The sequence below is a fragment of the Mauremys mutica genome, unplaced genomic scaffold (genome assembly GCF_020497125.1).
Source record: "Mauremys mutica isolate MM-2020 ecotype Southern unplaced genomic scaffold, ASM2049712v1 Super-Scaffold_100183, whole genome shotgun sequence".
NCBI lineage: Eukaryota > Metazoa > Chordata > Testudines > Geoemydidae > Mauremys > Mauremys mutica.
This window is the reverse complement of record NW_025423281.1, coordinates 200,027-218,141: the sequence shown is the minus strand read 5'-3', so window position 1 is coordinate 218,141 and position 18,115 is coordinate 200,027. Positions and strand designations below refer to the sequence as shown.

Sequence of the window (18,115 nt, the reverse complement as noted above, 5' to 3'; positions counted from 1 at the left end):
GAGCCCTGTGAGGAGCTGATTAAAAGGGAGGGGGACGAGGAGCTCAAAGGTCCCTGGATAAAGGAAGGGGGCAGCTGTGGGGGATGGACAGGTGACTGGCAACTGATGGTTGGGGGCAACTGCGTTGGTAGTTAGGGGGCAACAACTGGGATTGGGAAACGGGGGTCTGGGCAGTCCCCACGGGGGACACATGCGCCTCCCTTCCAGTGATGAGCTGCTAAAATCTTAACAACCGGTTCCCTATAAAAAGTTCTGATTTAAGAGATGTGCCACAGTATGGATTTTTTGTCCCAATAGGGTTACCATATGTCCGTATTTTCCCGGGAGGAATTTTTAAAATTTACCACCCAGACAGCGATTTAAGAACCTAAAAGCCTGACATCTCTGGGAAAATACAGATGTATGTTAACCCGACCTACAGTTCTTTTTTACAAAGCTGGGCCTGAACTAGAACTGAGCTCCATTTCCCATATGTGGGTGCCTGCCACTCCCTGGGGTGTGCTAGGGTGACCAGTTGTCCCAATTTTATTGGGACAGTCTCAATTTTGGGGTCTTTTTCTTATATAGGATCCTATTACCCCCCACTCCCTGTGCCGATTTTTCACACTCGCTGTCTGGTCACCCTCGGGTGGGCACAGGTGTGGGTCCCAGCTGCTCCATGCCCCCCTCATTGAAGCAGGTGTGCAGGGTTACTGCCCAGGGAATTGCAGGGCACCAGTGGACATGGGGCTGGCTGCAGACAGGGGCGTGGGGCAGGGCTCGCTGGAGGCAGGGAGTGTGACACGGGCTGGCTGCAACAGGGGCTGGCTGTGGACAGGTGGTGCAGACAGGCTATGGCGGGGCAAGGGGCTGTGGCAGGGGTCGGGGGTGGCAGGGGGCAGGGACTGTGGCAGGAGGCAAGGGGGGTGGCAGGGGCTGTGGCAGGGGCTGTGGCAGGACGGATGGCAGGGGCTGGCTCTGGCCAGGGGGTGCAGACAGGGGCTGGCTGGAGGCGGGGGCGGCAGAGGCTGCGGGTGGGGGAGGGTGGCAGGGGGCAACTGTGGGCAGGGAGGAGCGGGGGGGTGCAGACACTCACACAGGGGGAGCAGCTGGGAGCAGGACGTGGCTGTAGGCAGGGGCTGCGGGTGGGGGGTGCAATGGGGGGTGGCAGGGCAGGGGGTGCAGACAGGGGCTGGCTGGGAGCAGGGGAGTGTGGCAGGGCAGGGGGTGCAGACGGGGCTGGGGGCAGGGCAGGGGGTGCAATGGGGGGGCCGGGCAGGGGGTGCAGACAGGGGTAGCCTGCGGGCAGGGGAGGGTGGCAGGGCAGGGGATGCAGACGGTCCTGGGGCAGGGCAGGGGGTGCAATGGGGGGGCAGGGCACGGGGTGCAGACAGGGGCTGGCTGGGGGCAGGGGGTGCAGACGGGCTGGCTGGGGGAAGGGGGGTGGCAGGGCAGGGGGTGCAGACAGGGGCTGGGGGCAGGGCAGGGGGTGCAATGGGGGTGGCAGGGCACGGGGTGCAGACAGGGGCTGGCTGGGGGCAGGGGGTGCAGACAGGGGCTGGCTGGGGGCAGGCAGGGGGTGCAATGCGGGGTGGCAGGGCAGGGGGTGCAGACAGAGGGTGGCAGGGCAGGGGGTGCAAAGGGGGGTGGCAGGGCAGGGGTTGCAGACAGGGGCTGGGGGTAGGGCAGGGGTGCAGACAGGGGGCTGGGGGCAGGGCAGGGGGTGCAATGGGGGTGGCAGGGCAGGGGGTGCAGACAGGGGATGGGGGCAGGGGGTGCAATGGGGGTGGCAGGGCAGGGGGTGCAGACAGGGGCTGGGGGCAGGGGGTGCAATGGGGGGTGGCAGGGCAGGGGGTGCAGACAGGGGCTGGGGGCTGGGGGCAGGGCAGGGGGTGCAGACAGAGGCTGGGGGGGGTAACAGGGGCTGGCTGCGGCGGGGGGGTGCAGCAGCAGGAGCCCCAGGGCCAGAGGTCCAAAGAGCAGGAGCAGCAATTGGGCCAGGAGGCAGCTCACATGGCTCCCGCAGCGCCACGCCCCCCGGCGGCCGGGAGGAGGAATTACACCTTCCCAGCCAGAGCCCATCCAAGCGACCCGGCTCCAGCTCCCCCTGCCCCCTTCCCTGCCCTGGCAGAGACCCGGCATCTCCTAGAAGATCAGGGCTGGAAGGGACCTCAGGAGGTGTCTAGTCCAACCCCCTGCTCCAAGCAGGGCCAATCCCCAACTAAATCCCCAAATGGCCCCCGCAAGGAGTCAGCTCCCAGCCCTGGGTTTAGCAGGCCAGTGCTCCAACCACTGAGCCATCCCACCCCCACTCCAGGAGCAGCCATGTGCTGGGGAATGACTCAGGGCGACAATTTCCCACCTACACAAGGACAAATCGCTGCAGATAAAACGGGTGGGAAAATGCCCCTCAGTAGAGAAGATTTTAAACTGACGTTTGAGACTCATGGGGAGAACGGGGGAAATCGGGGGGGACGGGAGAGCTGATCATTGGAGGGGATGGGGGGAAATCGCCCCAGATTTTATAGCCCCGTGTGAGACACTGTTAGCCAAAAGGGCCCGTTCTCCCCGGAGCTTACCCAATTACACCAAGGAGGCACGGAAGACCAGGAAGACAAGTACCATTAGCTTTATTGATCGATCAGCTGAGCGGGTGTCCTCGTCTCGGCTAATGCCCGAGAGAGTCACACCTTACATGGCCAGAGGGGCTTACCTTTATACCCCGAAACAAACAACCTTGTTGACGTCTTATTTGCGTTACTTGGCTGACCCTATAGGTCCTGTAAATGTATCTATAGGGAATATTGAAGTACATAGAATACATATATCAGTCAAAAAAGAACAAGATATGCATAACTGTCACAGATACATCCATCATGATAAGGGTGCAGCTGCACGGATACATTTATCATTGTAAGGAAGACATAAGATATCTCCTTTGACCTCCTATCCTATCATACTAACTACTTTTGGCTTCATGCATGAGAAGATGACCCATTAGGCTAACTGCTTTTGGCCATAGGCATAAAAGGGACAGCTGCACATATGTTATGCCAAGCGTGGGCCTAGCTGATAAGCATGAACTAGTACAAACCAAGCATAAACTGATAATAGCTGACACAGGCTTTTTCTCTCTGCTTGCATATCAAGGCCTTGATTTTACTTATGCTAAAGGCCTTGATTCTACTTATGCTAAGGGCCTAGTCTTGCTAACAGGCTTGTATTGGCCTATTTTTCTAACAGCTTTCCCCCCTTAAAGCATTTTAAGAGCTTAAACTTCCCCATTCCTCTGCTTCCCTTGGCCGATCCTCAGGCCGATATAAAGTCATTATTTGCTGATAGGTAACATGGGTAGCCAGTCGTCGGACTATAGCGACCAAGCAGGGGGTAAAGCAAGCAAAGGTTACAAGGGTAACTATAACAAGCATAAAAAGCAAAAAGCCCTTACGAAGCCATCCCATTTGTGGCAACCAGGATGTGAACCAGTCTGTGTCCCACCCACCCCAGGTTTGGACTGGGACGTGGGCGAGTTTTCTCATTTCTTTGGTCAACTGTTTCACTGTTTGCCCATTGTCATCTATTTGCAGGCAGCAATTAGACTCATTAAGTTTTGCACAGAGGCCGCCTTCCTCCGCCAGCAAGTAATCAAGAGCTATATGATGTTGGAGGATGGCATTTCGCATTTGGGTTGACTGATCTGCCAGCAGATCTAACGCTGCAGCTGTCTGGTTGGTTAATATTTCCAGGATAGCTTGCAGCCTGATAATGCGGTTCAGATTGTAAATCGGTTCCCTAGCTCCCGTGACAAGCTCGGTGGGATTCCAGGTGGCAGGCCCATAATGTTTGATGATCCGCTCTGGGGGCCACTCCTGAGCTCCCCAGGCCTGGGAACTTCCGGCAGTTAAAGTGGAGTCCACAAACCGCTTTTCCCTAACGAGATCATCATACACTCTAATGCCTAATGTGTTTCCCTGGTGCTGGGGCAGGAGAAAGAATAAGGGCCGAATATATCCCACATAACATATCCCCGACCAATTTGGCGGCAATCTGCGATAGGCATAAGAGCCACAGATCCAATAATGGCCCTTTAGGGCCCAAGTCCCCTTGGCAAAAGGGCCATCCCAAGTGTCGGGGTCCAAGGGTCGTTCATAGTATATGTGGTTGCCCGTTCCTAGGGGTCCTCCGAATGGCCCACCCATTACGGAGGACGGTACCCCATCAGAAGCACAGTATTCACATTTCCATGCACCAGCTCCCGCCTTCCATGCACACCTGCAACCGGATTTGGGTCTGTCGGTATTAGACCAAAAGTGTCTGAAATGAGTTACCCGAGTTCCATTAGAGTGCTGCCATGCCCATTGATACCACCGTATTACATGCTTTTTGCTAGTGGTATTATCGCGTTGACAGGCTAGGAAGAGGGAATCAAAGAACCCATCTAGTCCTACTGCCTTACAACCATCACCAGTATGGTGTTGATAGGAACATCGTACCCAGCTGTTATTGGTTAATTTTACATGGGTATGGTTCCATCGCCCCCGGTATTTAGAGCAATCATAGGTGTGACAGCCAGGATGATGGTAGCAATCATATCCCCGGGATAGGGTCCAAAGACATTTACTTTCCCCCAAGTACCGGCCCCCGCGTCGTGTCCGATTAAGGCAAAAGATACCCATGCCAGCTGAATAGAGTCGCCAGGGGCTACTGTCTGTGGACCATAGCTCCGTGCCATTATGCACGATGCTGAGGTTACTCAGCAAGTATTTGGGCTGCACTGGCTGGGCTACCCAGGGCCATTCATCCAATTCCCCTGGGCCACCGCACACCCAGCAGTTAGTGAGGTTAAAGGAACTGGCAATTATTTCTCCTAACTGCAGAAACCTGTTTTCCCAACCATAAGAGCAAGCAAGGAAACAAAACAGAAACAGGAGGAACAACTTCATTGTTTCCTTCTTTTAAAGAGTCCCTTTAAGCCCTCCAGTCCTTGATACTCCCAGTTGGAATCTTCACCTGTGACACCCTGGGCGTCCGGAGCCGGGGTGAGCAGAGGGCCGTTGTCCTCTTCAGTAGAGGCGTCCTCTGGATCCGAGCTAACAAAGCGTTTAACGCGCGTGCAGTGCGTCTATTTGTCGCTTCCAAGAACCTTGACGGCAGCTTGGCTGATGAGCGAAACAGTATGTGGGCCTTCCCACCGTGCTGTAAGAGGATCACGCTTCCACTTCTTGATAAAGACCCGGTCACCGATCCGGAACGAATGCACAGGTCGATCCAAGGGAAGGGCCTGGAAGGGTGCTGCGTACCGGTGTAGCTGAAACAAGACAGATTGCAGCGCAGAGACCTGTTTCCACAAAGAGTCATTCCCTACCTCCCAGCTTACATTTTCCCGGAACCCGGGGATGAGTACTCGGGGAGGGAACCCGAAAACCAACTCAAAGGGTGAGAGTCTCAGACCCTTACGGGGGGCCCTTCGAATGCGAGTAAGCGCAAGCGGCAAGGCATCAGGCCACTTTAAACCAGACTCTATACAGAGCTTTGTTAAAGTATCCTTGAGAGTTCTGTTCATTCTTTCTACCTGGCCTGAGCTTTGTGGCCTCCAAGGAGTATGCAGCTTCCACTGGATACCAAGGGCCTGTGCTACCTGTTGGACCACTTGGGAGATGAAATGACTTCCCCGATCTGACTCAATCACTTCAGGGAGGTGGTATCTGGGAAGTATTTCATGCAGCAGGGCCTTAGTAACTGCTCGAGCCTGACAGTGTCGGGTAGGGAAACACTCCACCCACCCGGTAAGCTGGTCAACAAAAACAAGCAAGTATTTGTAGCCTCGGCAAGGGGGTACTTCAGCGAAATCCACTTGCCACCTTTGAAAGGGGTAGGCAGCCCAGGGTCGGCCTCCCAGTGGAACAGGGGGGCCAGATCCCTTCTGGTTAGTGCGCTGACAAACAGAGCAATTATTGACAATTCTCTGGGCTTCTGTATGCATACCCACTGCTCTAAGGGATCGGGCAGCCAAGTCAACCATCGCTCCCGATCCTAAATGTCCCTCTTTATGCAGGGATTGAAGAATTTCCTGGAGCACCGGACGGGGTACGAATATTTCTCCCCCGGGTAGTTTCCACCACCCAGAGGGGGTTTGCCGGGCCCCTGCAGCTTGGGCGCAGGATACCTCCTCTGTCGTGTAACGGGGGACAGGAGTTTCGGCCTCAGTGTCCTGGACTAAAAGAAGCCACACAGTTCCCCTGCGTGCTGCCTCCTTCGCAGCCAGATCAGCCAAACGATTATACTTGCGCTGCTCTGCATCAGGAGCTTTCCCATGTGCACGGACATGGACTACGGCGACCCGCAGGGGAAGCATTAAGGCTTCAAGCAACAATTTGATAAGGGTCCCATGGGCAATTCTCTGGCCCGAGGCTGTAATGAAACCCCTTTCTTTCCACAAGGTCCCATGAGCATGTACTACCATGTACGCATAACAACTGTCAGTGTAGAGATTTATGGTCTTCCCAGCCCCCAATCGAAGAGCCTCGATGAGAGCTACTAGTTCTGCTGCTTGGGCGGATAGAGAGGAGCTGAGTTTAAAGGGATACACCACCTCTGTGTTTTTAACTATCACAGCAGCCCCTGTGTACCGCTTCCCATCTAGTACATAACTAGAACCATCGACATATGCCTCGAGATCAGGGCTGGGCCAGGGCAAATCCGAAAGATCGGGACGGGGTTTAGTCTCTTGCTGCAGGACTTCGACACAGTCATGGGTCGGATCAACAACACCATTGGGAGCCTGAGGGTCAGGCAGTAAAGTAGCTGGGTTGAGAGAACTGACTGTTTTAAAGGTGAGGTTTGGGGCTAGTAAGAGTCCCACCTCATATTTAGTATGCCGACTGGGGTTCAGATGTCTATCCCCCGCCCCTGTTCCTAGTATCTGGGGTACTCCGTGAGGCACCACAACCTCAGTGTCCCCTCCAAGGGTTAACTTTTCAGCTTCCTGTACGAGGAGAGCAGTTGCAGCAACAGCCCGCAAGCAGGCTGGCCACCCCCTGGCAACTGGATCTAAGACTCTGGAATAATAGCCGATGGGTCTCCAGGTCGGTCCTGACTTTTGACAGAGGACCCCAGACGCTACCCCGGCTCTTTCGTGGACATACAAAGTAAATGGTTTCCGTGGATCTGGGAGAGCCAGAGCAGGAGGCTGAATTAAAGCTCTTTTAAGCTCTTGAAATGCTTTCTCTTTGTCCTTAGTCCACTTCCAACGCAGCAGACCGTCTTTAGTAAGGGCTTCATATAGGGGTCTGGCTTTTCCCCCATAGTCAGGGATCCAGAGTCGGCAAAAGCCAGTCAGTCCCAGAAAAGCTCTTAATTCTCTGGGGTTTCGGGGCTGAGGGCTATCGAGAATAGCTTGGATTCTATCGTTACTTAAACTTCGACTCCCCTGACTAAGCCAATACCCTAGGAAAGTGACCTGCTGTTTAACCAGTTGTGCTTTTTCCTTAGAGGCTTTGTATCCCTGTGCCCCCAGGAAATTAAGAAGTTCTACAGTTTGTTCCTTACAAGTCTGCTCTGTCTCAGTACTTAAAAGTAAATCATCGCAGTACTGGACTACGTTGCACGCAGGATGTCGAGCTAGGAAGGGAGCAAGGTCCCTCCGTAGCTGACTACCAAAAATTTCCGGTGCACAGGTAAGGCCCTGCGGAACAACAGTCCAAAGGTACTGGGCTTTGTAATGGGTGTCGGGATCTTCCCATTCAAAGGCAAACAGTTTTTGAGATTCCTGATCAAGGGGGATAGAAAAGAAAGCGTCTTTCAAATCTATTACTGAAAACCAACCATGGCTCTTTGGTATCTGTCCCAGGATCGTGTGGGGGTTTGGGACAACAGGATAAGGCGCCTCTATGAGCTTATTGACCTGCCTTAGATCCTGCACAAGCCGGTATTGTCCGTTGGGTTTAGGCACTCCCATTATCGGGGTGTTATACGGGGACGTGCCCTCCCTTAGCCACCCACATTGTACAAACTTTTGAATCAGAGGTTTTAACCCTATTTGAGTGGCCAGCTTAAGGGGATACTGTCGGATGCGGACGGGGCAGCTCCCTTCCTTAAGGGTGATGTGTACCGGTGAGGCGTTTCTGGCACGGGCATGACCTCCCTCCTCGGCCCAAACTCTGGCATTAATGCCCGGCAGGCAAGCCTCGTTAACCCCTTGGGGTGCTAGGGCAGGTGTCATAGCAGCATTAAGTAGGGCCATCTGATAGTTGGAAACTTGTTGTTTTGGGAGCCTAACCTCCATAGTCCCATCAGTGAACGAGATCTCCGCCTGTAATTTGGTGAGGAGGTTTCGTCCTAGCAGCGCAATGGGACAGGAAGGGCTGCAAACGAATTGATGGGATATTTGGTGGTCCCCTACTTTCACTAAAAGGGGGAGGGTTTTCTTTAGTGTGATGTGTTGCCCCTCTATTCCCTGGACCGTGACACACCCGTGGGCTCTGGCTCGTGGTGCCGTGTCAAGGGGTAGTAAACTAAGAGTAGCCCCTGTATCAATAAGGGCTTTAACTGGGCGGCCCTCTATCTTAATTTTTACCGTGGGATCCAGACTGGCGGGTTGTGCTGCCAGGAGGGGCCGTTGGGTCCCCCGGCCTCCCTATAGTGTGGCCCCTTCCCCCGTGCTACCATAGAAAACAGGCACGGGTGAAGTTCTATCCTTGTGTCCCTCTCCCCTAACCTGTCGGTGGGGACATTCATTCCTCCAGTGTCCCTCCTCCTTACAGTAGGCACACTGATTCCGACCCAACCGGGAGCCCTTTCCCCTGCCTATTGAGCCTGAGCGTCCTTTTCCCTTGCCCCCCTTTTCCTCTCTCCCTTCTCTCAGAGCCATAGCCAGTACGCGAGCCCCTTTCCTTTGTTCCTTGTCATCCCTGCGATCATATACTTTCACTGCAATCCCCAGAAGCTCTTCTATGTTTTTGCCTGCGGCTCCATCTAGCTTCTGTAATTTTCTTCTGATATCCTCATAGGACTGTCCAATGAAAAGGGGGATTAATACCTGCTTTCCATTGGCGGTCTCTGGATCGAGGTCAGTATACCTCCTACAGGTGTCGCACAAGCGCTCATAAAAAGCGGCTGGATTCTCATTTTTTTCTTGTCTAACATTATACAACTTGGCCCAATTTGTGGTTTTCCGAATACAACGTTTCATTCCCTGAACCACTGCCGTAGCATAGTTATGGTGCAGTGTCAGGTCTTCAGGCTTTGTATGTCCCCACTCGGGTGGTGCAGTGGGGAGCTGTGCAACCAGATCCTCCTCCGCCACCCCCGATTCTCGTAGACACTTACGGGCTTGGGAGAAAACTAAGCGTCTCTCCTCTGCAGTAAGAAGGGTATTTAGGGCGACCCTCATATCCCCCCAGGTGGGCTTATGGGCTGTGACCAAGGTCTCAAAGACGGCAGTCAGCGGGGCAGGATTTTCCGTAAACGGGGGATTCTGGTTTTTCCAGTTATATAGATCACTGGTGGTAAAGGGGACATATACCATAGTCAGGACACCAGCACCCCCCTCACCGCCAGGAAGCCTAGTCTCCCGTAAGGGGCACTGAAAAACTGGGCCAGCCTTACCCGGGGAGTCCCCGAAAGGGGCAACAAATGTGGAGCTTCCTGTCCCCTGCGCCTTGAGGCTTGCCCTATGATTCTGTTTAACTCGGTCTGCCACTGAGCTACTCTTATCAGAGTGCTCTGAAACACACAGCTCATCCCCTAGCTCTGTGGCCGGGTCTGTCCCTGCAGCTGCCTGTGTGTCGGGCAAGGGTTCTACCACTACGACCGGGGCTTCCGCCTTCGGGGGAGGGGAAGCAAGAGCTTGGGCCAGTGGAGCTGCTGCAGCTGCCAAGACCGGGAGACCAGGGTATACAGGGGGAGGAGGCATCGGGTCTGGGGCAGAAGGAAGCACAGCAGGCGGACGGGGGGTATCATAAGGGGGACAGGGCTTTTTAACAGGGGCGCGGGCTAATAAGACTCTGATAGCTTGTGCCCTGCATTCCCGTAGCCACGGGGGGGGATTGGCCACGAGATCCTGCCAAATATCTATATAGGGGTATTGATCCCAATGCCCATCCCGAGTGACAACGTTATGTGTAGCCTGCACTGTTTCCAGTTTGAGTGTTCCCCCTTCGGGCCACCCCACCCCAAACGTTGGCCATTCTAAGGTACAGAATTTTTCCAGATCATCTTTACACAGTACAATTCCATAATCTGCTTGGCGTCTAAACTCCGGCCAATTTTCTAACATACATCCTAGGGGTGTCCGGGTAGACAAGCTTTGTCCGGACCCCATTACACCTAGATATCAGCCTGGTCACGGGTTCGGCCAACTCCCCTTGCTTTCAAGATATTCCGGTCCCGGGGGAAATTCCCCTCGCGAAAGTCTTGGGGCGGCTAGAGTTGGCTTAAGTCCTAGACCAGGCTAGTACAACCGCGGTTTCCAAGTTGTCAGTACAATGTAAAACACAAGTATTGCTATCAAAAACAAACACAAGAGGGTAGTATTTACATTCCAATATTCATTCAGCACGGTCCACGAATCAGTGGAGTTAGTAAAGTTATACATTTGCCGTGCCTGAACCTAGGTACCTTAGTCAGAAAACTTTTACCCACACACCTTCCTATCTGTGGGTTCTTTTACCATTAGGGGCCCAATGTCCCAACCCTCACTCTTCGGGGGCGTTAATCCTCAAACCCAAGAGGTAAACGCACTTACCGCGCCCGGAGTGGCCGCGTCCGGCAGGTGGACTCCCCTCTTCTGGTACTGTCTTGCTTCCGTGTCGGCTGGAGTTCTCTGTGGAGGGGGCGTAGCCGTCCCGGCCGATTGCGGCAACCCGGAGCTCGAGCAAACCAATAGCTCAAGGTGGCCACTCTCCTAAGCCGTCCTCGGCCGCCGGTCAACGCCCCCAACAGGGAGAGAAGTCCCGGCGGAGTCGCCAGTTTGTTAGCCAAAAGGGCCCGTTCTCCCCGGAGCTTACCCAATTACACCAAGGAGGCACGGAAGACCAGGAAGACAAGTACCATTAGCTTTATTGATCGATCAGCTGAGCGGGTGTCCTCGTCTCGGCTAATGCCCGAGAGAGTCACACCTTACATGGCCAGAGGGGCTTACCTTTATACCCCGAAACAAACAACCTTGTTGACGTCTTATTTGCGTTACTTGGCTGACCCTATAGGTCCTGTAAATGTATCTATAGGGAATATTGAAGTACATAGAATACATATATCAGTCAAAAAAGAACAAGATATGCATAACTGTCACAGATACATCCATCATGATAAGGGTGCAGCTGCACGGATACATTTATCATTGTAAGGAAGACATAAGATATCTCCTTTGACCTCCTATCCTATCATACTAACTACTTTTGGCTTCATGCATGAGAAGATGACCCATTAGGCTAACTGCTTTTGGCCATAGGCATAAAAGGGACAGCTGCACATATGTTATGCCAAGCGTGGGCCTAGCTGATAAGCATGAACTAGTACAAACCAAGCATAAACTGATAATAGCTGACACAGGCTTTTTCTCTCTGCTTGCATATCAAGGCCTTGATTTTACTTATGCTAAAGGCCTTGATTCTACTTATGCTAAGGGCCTAGTCTTGCTAACAGGCTTGTATTGGCCTATTTTTCTAACAACACTGAGCGAGAAAAGGGGCAGAACTAGAGAGAATTTGTATCGGGGGCGAGAGGCAAGTGGCACAAACAGGGACAGGATCCAATTAACCCCCCTCCCCCCTTCCCCCGCCCACCACTCCCCCCCCCCGGGAATTTCCTGGCTGCCCAGAGACAGTTCAACACCCCCCCCCCGCGTCCCACTGACCTTCCCCCCCCTACAACTCCAGCTTCTCCCCTCTCTGCCTGACACCCCCCATCTCCCCCCACACCACAGGGGACCCCCCCCGCCAGGCCCCAGTCTCTGCCCCACAAATCCCAGCGGTGCCGGGGGCAGATCCTGCTGCAGCTCCACTGGGGCGGAGGCAGCTCTGAGGCTTCACCCAGGTTCCCTGGGGCAGAGTCACTTTCCTGCCCAGCCCCAGTGCCCCCCCCCCCGGGGTCTCTCACTCACGGGGGGCTCCGGCCCAGGGGGCTGGTGCGAGCAGAGCCCGGGGCTGCCCAGGGGGCCGGTCCCAGCTGGAGAAAGCCCCCCCCACAGCCGGGGTAGGAATATGCTGCTGGTGGGAAAAGTGCTGAGGAGATGGAACGCTGAGGGCTGGTTTTGGCGAGAAAAACCGGTTTGGGCTGGTTTGAGCCTGTGTCCTGATGGTAAACAAGTCCCCTCTCAGAGATGGAGTCCAGGGGTCAATAGTTCATATGCTCCAGATTGGATCTTATTTTAAAGCCAGTGATTTACTTCATAGACATCTTATTAACCAACTAATTGAACCTATTGAACTGTTCATACTTCTCACACCTAACAATGAGATAAAAAAAAGAGCACAGACAAACCTTGTCAGTAACGGCTAATGTCCTAACTGGGAAGCACGTGAGCTTGCTGCGGAGCTGCTGCTCAGGGATGGGAGCCTCCTGGCACCCAGCCTCCAAAATCACTCAGGCTGCACTTTCTGCATGACTAGGTGCTGGCTGAGGGGGGGTGTGGGAATTGGTGGCCTCTGCTGCAGGTGATGGGAATCGCAGGTATTTAAAGCCATGGCCTAGAAGAGGGAAGTGCCTAACTCCAGAGTCTGCAGCTGCCTAGGGCCAGGGCTGAGGATTTAGAGTCCCTAGTGCAGCCGTTGCAAGGTTCAAGCAGGCTCAGCCCTGGCATTGCCACCCCTCCTGCGGCTAGTAGCTGCAGCTGGCTAAGGCTGGCCTCTGGGAACTGGCCCCATGGCTGTAGCCAGAGAAGCTGCAGGTGGCTCTGTGACTACTGGGGCCATTAAGCTAGAGCAGCTAAAGACACTGGAGTTCAGCTCAAGGAACAGAGGTCACCAGTAGGACAGGGATGTCAGGGGGAGCAGGGAAAGAGGGAGCAGGTCAGGCTGGCAGAGGGAGCTTCCAGCTGGGTGGGAGCATGTCCAAAGTGGAAAGGAAACAAGCATGGGGAGAGGTGGTGGTGACCAGGTAGCAGACTAGCATGTAGATGGGAGCAGAGGGAGAGAGGCTGGTGGCTTCAGATTCCCAAGGGCTAAGTCCTGACTTTGGGGAGATGGTGTTTGCAGGTGGCTGGCTCACATGGCAGGATGGGGGCTGAGGGGGGGATCTGTCAGAACTGATCAGGTGTCTGCTGGCTTTAGAACTCTGAGCTGAGACTAGGACCACATGCCGTGACTGGTGACATGGGGGGTACTGGAGACATGGCTAGAGAAGGTCTGAATGAGGAAGGAGATAAATTTGTGGGGAGTTTCCTTGATCACTATGAAAGTTCTGCTCACTGTGGACACTGGTAAACCCACATGGGTGTACAGCTCAATAAGAAAACCTGGGGGGTGAGGGAGCTGTGTATGGCAATGCATATAGTCACGGAGAGGTGTGTGATCAAAATGAAAAATGTCTCTGAGGTTCAGTACCGGGTATGCTAAGGCACCAATGGCACTGCCCCACCAGGCCCACACTCAGAGCCCACAGTGACTATATAGGGGCCTACAAATATGTTTGGTACCAGGACCCACAGAAGGTTAATCTGGCCCTGACAGCCTGAGCACTATTTCAGCCCCACATTTTTGGATGGACCTCCCACAGTGGGAGCTGCAGAGCACTCCCCCCGCCACACCCACCCACCCATCCACCCCCTGGTGTTGGGAGGGGAACAGGAGAAAGGACAAAAGAAGCAAGAGACAAAGAGAAAGGAGAGAGGGAGGGAGGAAAAGGTGAAACAAAAACCACAAATCCTAATGTCCCCAGTGATTCTGAGGGACAAAATCTCAGGTGCACAATAAAATTCTGCTTCCTTAAGCTCGTGTTTTCCATGCCTAGAATTCAACTGTCACCAGATGGATCAGACTGAACAGCTTTCAAACCTCGAGGAGGCTCTTACCTTCTAAACAGGGACGGCTGTTTTCTAGTAAAATCACTACAAGGGAAGGAGAAAACTCGAAAGAGGTTCCTCCTGGCGCTCACATCCGTGAACCCGAATACTCTCTGAGTCCTCAGAGAGAGACCTGGAGAAGGAGACTTGCTGAAGCAAAGCCACAGGGGTCTCTGAGGTTTCCCTGGCCCCTCGCCCCTGTCCTGCCTGGCTGATGTCAGCATCTCTCTGTGAGGTCACCACCTCCCCACCACCTTTGACCAATAGTCTGAGGTCCTGCCAAAGGCCTTTGTGATGTCACTGCCACACCCCTCCCTTGCTGTGCCAATGTCCTGCCCCTGGCCAGGCATTTTGGAGGTTTGAGCTACTCCCTGTGGTCACCCCACTCAAGGAGCGTTCGTTCTAGGCAGCAAGCCGGCTAGACAGGGAAACATCAGACGCTGCTCCCAATGCTACACTCAGTTTTTCAGAAATTAGTCGACTTTATGGCCAGAAGAGACCATTAGAGCATCTAATTTGACCCCCTGCATGTCACAGGCCTTCTGTAGGACACAAGAGCTACTTTGGGGGCAAACACATTCCAGAAAGGCATCTAGTCTTCATTAAATGATATCAAGAGATGGAGAATCCACCACTTTCCTTGGTAGCTTGTTCCTGTGGTGAATCATCCTCGCTGTTGAATATTTTTGCCTTAGTTGAAATATGAATTTGTCTCTTTTCACCTTCCAGCCACGGGGTCTTGTTATGCCTTTCTCTGCTAGATTAAAGAGCCCCTTAATAGCCAATATTTTCTCTCCCTGAAGGCACTTCAACACTTCAATGAAGTCACCTTTCAACCTTCTTTTGATAAGCTAAACAGGTTGAGCTCTTTCAATAGCTCACTAGAAGACATTTTTCTCCAGCCCTCAGGACATTTGGTGGCTCTTTGCTGCCCCAGCTCCAGTTTCACAACCTTTGTTTTCAACTGAGGACACCAAAACTGGAGGCAGTATTCCAGTATCAGTCTCACTGATGCCGTGTCACCTCCTGTGACGTTATTGACATAATCTGTAACTGTATAGATCACCGTTGCGACCGCTGTTCTATATTTGAAGCCAATATTGTAGAAAGGTTGTCGTGTAAGGGGTCTATGGAGAGGTTCTGATTGGCTGATTATAATGATGCCATCTCTAGATGTCTATCATTTTTGTAGTTGATGTTATAAGTATTGGCTCTGTTCTGTCCATATTTCAAACTTGTGCTCTGCTTCCGGGGAACACCGCAGACAAGTTGGTGTCAGTTCTGCCTAGCCTGCTTGATGGCCCATTAAGGACCATCAGCTACACAATCGACCCACTGAGAGAAGGCAGATACGCCTTGTGACTCAGCAAGGTATGCAGGGACCTGCCTATGGAGAGAACGCTAAGGTTTTTCTATGCCACGTGCTGGATAGAGTGTCCTTGGGACAAAGAAAGCAAAGACCACATGGCAAGAGACTATAAAAGGCTGATGCCTCATCTCCATCTTGTCTTCAATCCTGCTTCATACCTCTGGAGGGACTTTGCTACAAACTGAAGCTCTAGACAAAGGACTGAATGGCCCATCCCAGAGGAGGATGTACTCCAAAGACTTGATTTGAACCTGCAGTTTATTCCATCATTGCTACAAGCCTGAACCAAGAACTTTCCCATTACTGTATGTGAAGGGTTAAAATCCATGTGCATGTTATATAACAACCTGGTCTATGGATTGTGCCAGCTCTTTTCCAGACCCGAAGTCCAGACTATGGTCTAGCCCACTATGACTCTTTTGATGGTTTAAATTACACTCACAGGCACTGATGATAGAGTTACTGAAAGTTTGGGAGTTAGGAGCTGATAGGTCAGTGGTCCAGTCCCCTCACAGATGACCCCGACCCTCTGGGACAGGGGCAGGTCTGAGCTCTCACACCAAATGCCTCATTGTGGCTGCCAGAATCTATGGGCGGCTCATTTAGTTTACACTGAGGGTTGAGTCCTGCTTCGTGCACCATGTGTGAGAATGAAAATCCTAAACCGCCCTTTGAAATAACAAAAGCAGCAGGACGTGTTATTGTCCCTGCCCCAAAGCAGACAGACCGATGGAGAAATGCCATTGAGACTAGGGTAATACTCCACTGCCGTTCTACCTTTTTTACTTGCTAAACTCCCTCCCAGCCTTGTGGGGTCTCAGAGCCTGAGCCGAGATGTCTACACTGCAAATTTACCACCCCACAGCCCAAGCCCCGGGAGCCTGAGCTGGTATGGGGCAGCCCTGGGTGTTACATTGCAGTGTGGACATAAGCCTATTGTGTTTCATTTCTTAGGTTCTGCTGCCATCGTGTGGCCATTTCCTTCCCCTCCTTTCTGTCCAAAGCGCAGAGCCCAGTTCCTCCAGAGGGAGAAGGACGTCTTCCTTCTTTCCTTCCTCAACAGCCCCTTCCCTGGAGAGTCCTTTGCTGGGGTCTGGGTGGGGAACAGCCGTTTCTGAGGATTAATTTCATATTAATGGTGTTGATCTATAGATTTTACAGCCAGACTAGATCACTAGGTACCTCTGCTCTGACCTGATTCAGAACAGAGTCCAGAGAATTTTACCCAGTGACTCCTACATCCACCCCAAGATCTTCTGGCTGAACGAGGAGGGTTCATTCAGAAAGTCATCGTGTTTGGGTGTAAAGGTGTGAAATGATGGGGAAATTGGCCCCTCTTTCAAGTTTAAATGTTGTCACTTCTACACCTAGACCGGGGTGGCCAACCTGAGCCTGAGAAGGAGCCAGAATTTCCCAATATAACTGCCAAACGTGCACCTTTGTATGCAACTACTGAGTCAATTGTGAACCTTCCCATCATTGTCCTTTGCTCTTAATCCTGAGGCTATTGCCCCATCATGGGGCCATTTCCCGCCTCTCTTTCATACAGAAGCACAATTTTCTTTGCACAGACACAGGAACAGCAAGATCTTTCTCTGTCCCTTGTGCAAAGCAGGGGGGCAAATTCCATGGAAACAATGGACAAGCAGGGGGCTATGGGCACATCCAGCCCTGTCCGTGAGATGTTCCCTCCCCTCTTTCTTTATGCCCCTGTTGTTATTTCATGGATTGTCTGGGATGGGGAAAAAGCTGAGATCACTCCAGGTGGAGGGGAAAAGAACCCTGAAAATCTCAGGACCCAACCCTGCTACCGGGATCACTGAGGTGCTGGGAATCTGCCTGGGAAAGGGACTGTGTGAATTGTCAAGGTGGGGAATGAATAACAATCTACAACTAGATCCACCTCATTAACCACCGACACAGGCTAATCCTGCTGCCGATAGAAGGGAAACTGGGCGCCATTCTTTGCTGTTCAGCCATGGAAACAGTGACCCAATTGCACCGCAGTGAATGTGCTGGGGAAAGCTAGAGTTTACAGGCAGGTGGAAATAGCAGATCCTAGAAACACCTGGAGCTCCGCTCACCACTTCTGCCACCAGGGTGAGGTGTTGAGCTGCTCACAGCATCCCCCACCATGACCTTGCAGCAGGGGATTGCCACCCCGCCAACCCAATGCAGGGGAGATGGCTGAGTGTATCTCTGCACCCTGAGACCAGGGCAACCACACTCTGTGCCTCACAAATAGAATCTGGCCCTGCTGAAAAGTGACCCCTATGAACAAGTCACCTCCAGGAGAGCAGGATTGGTCCTCAGAGAGGGGAACGGGCTTCTCGTGAAGCTTATAGGTCACTGGATGCTCTGGAAACAGGAGGGCTCTGAGTGTAACCCATAGCAAACACAACCTGCTAGGGGATGTAGCTCAGTGGTTGAGCACATGCTTTGCATGTATAAGGCCCTGGGTTCAATCCTCAGCATCTTCATGATCATTTTTTCACCCTGCTGCTTTGCTCATGCCCAGAGGGGATGTGGCCCACCAGTCTCCCTGCACCAGTTTCAGTCCTGCTCAGTGAGGGGCAAGTGCCAATTGCATGGAAGGTCGCGGGGGGGGGGGGGTTCTGCTCCTAAGTCACCTCGGTACATTTAAGATTCCCACCCGCTGTGCTGCTTGGGACAATGGTAGATGAGAAGGGCGAATCCTCCAGCACTGGAGGGAAAGGTCCCATCTGCACAACCCGAGAGGCAAGGAAACAGAGGGGTAGTCAGTGCTC

At 53.1% G+C, this 18,115-nt stretch overlaps 1 non-coding gene across 1 annotated transcript; it reads left to right on the top strand.

Moving 5' to 3' along the window:
- The first annotated feature begins 17,755 nt into the window (after positions 1 to 17,755).
- TRNAA-UGC lies at positions 17,756 to 17,827 on the top strand. Its single transcript has one exon. It is a non-coding gene; the product is annotated as a tRNA-Ala (tRNA).
- Positions 17,828 to 18,115: the final 288 nt, after the last annotated feature.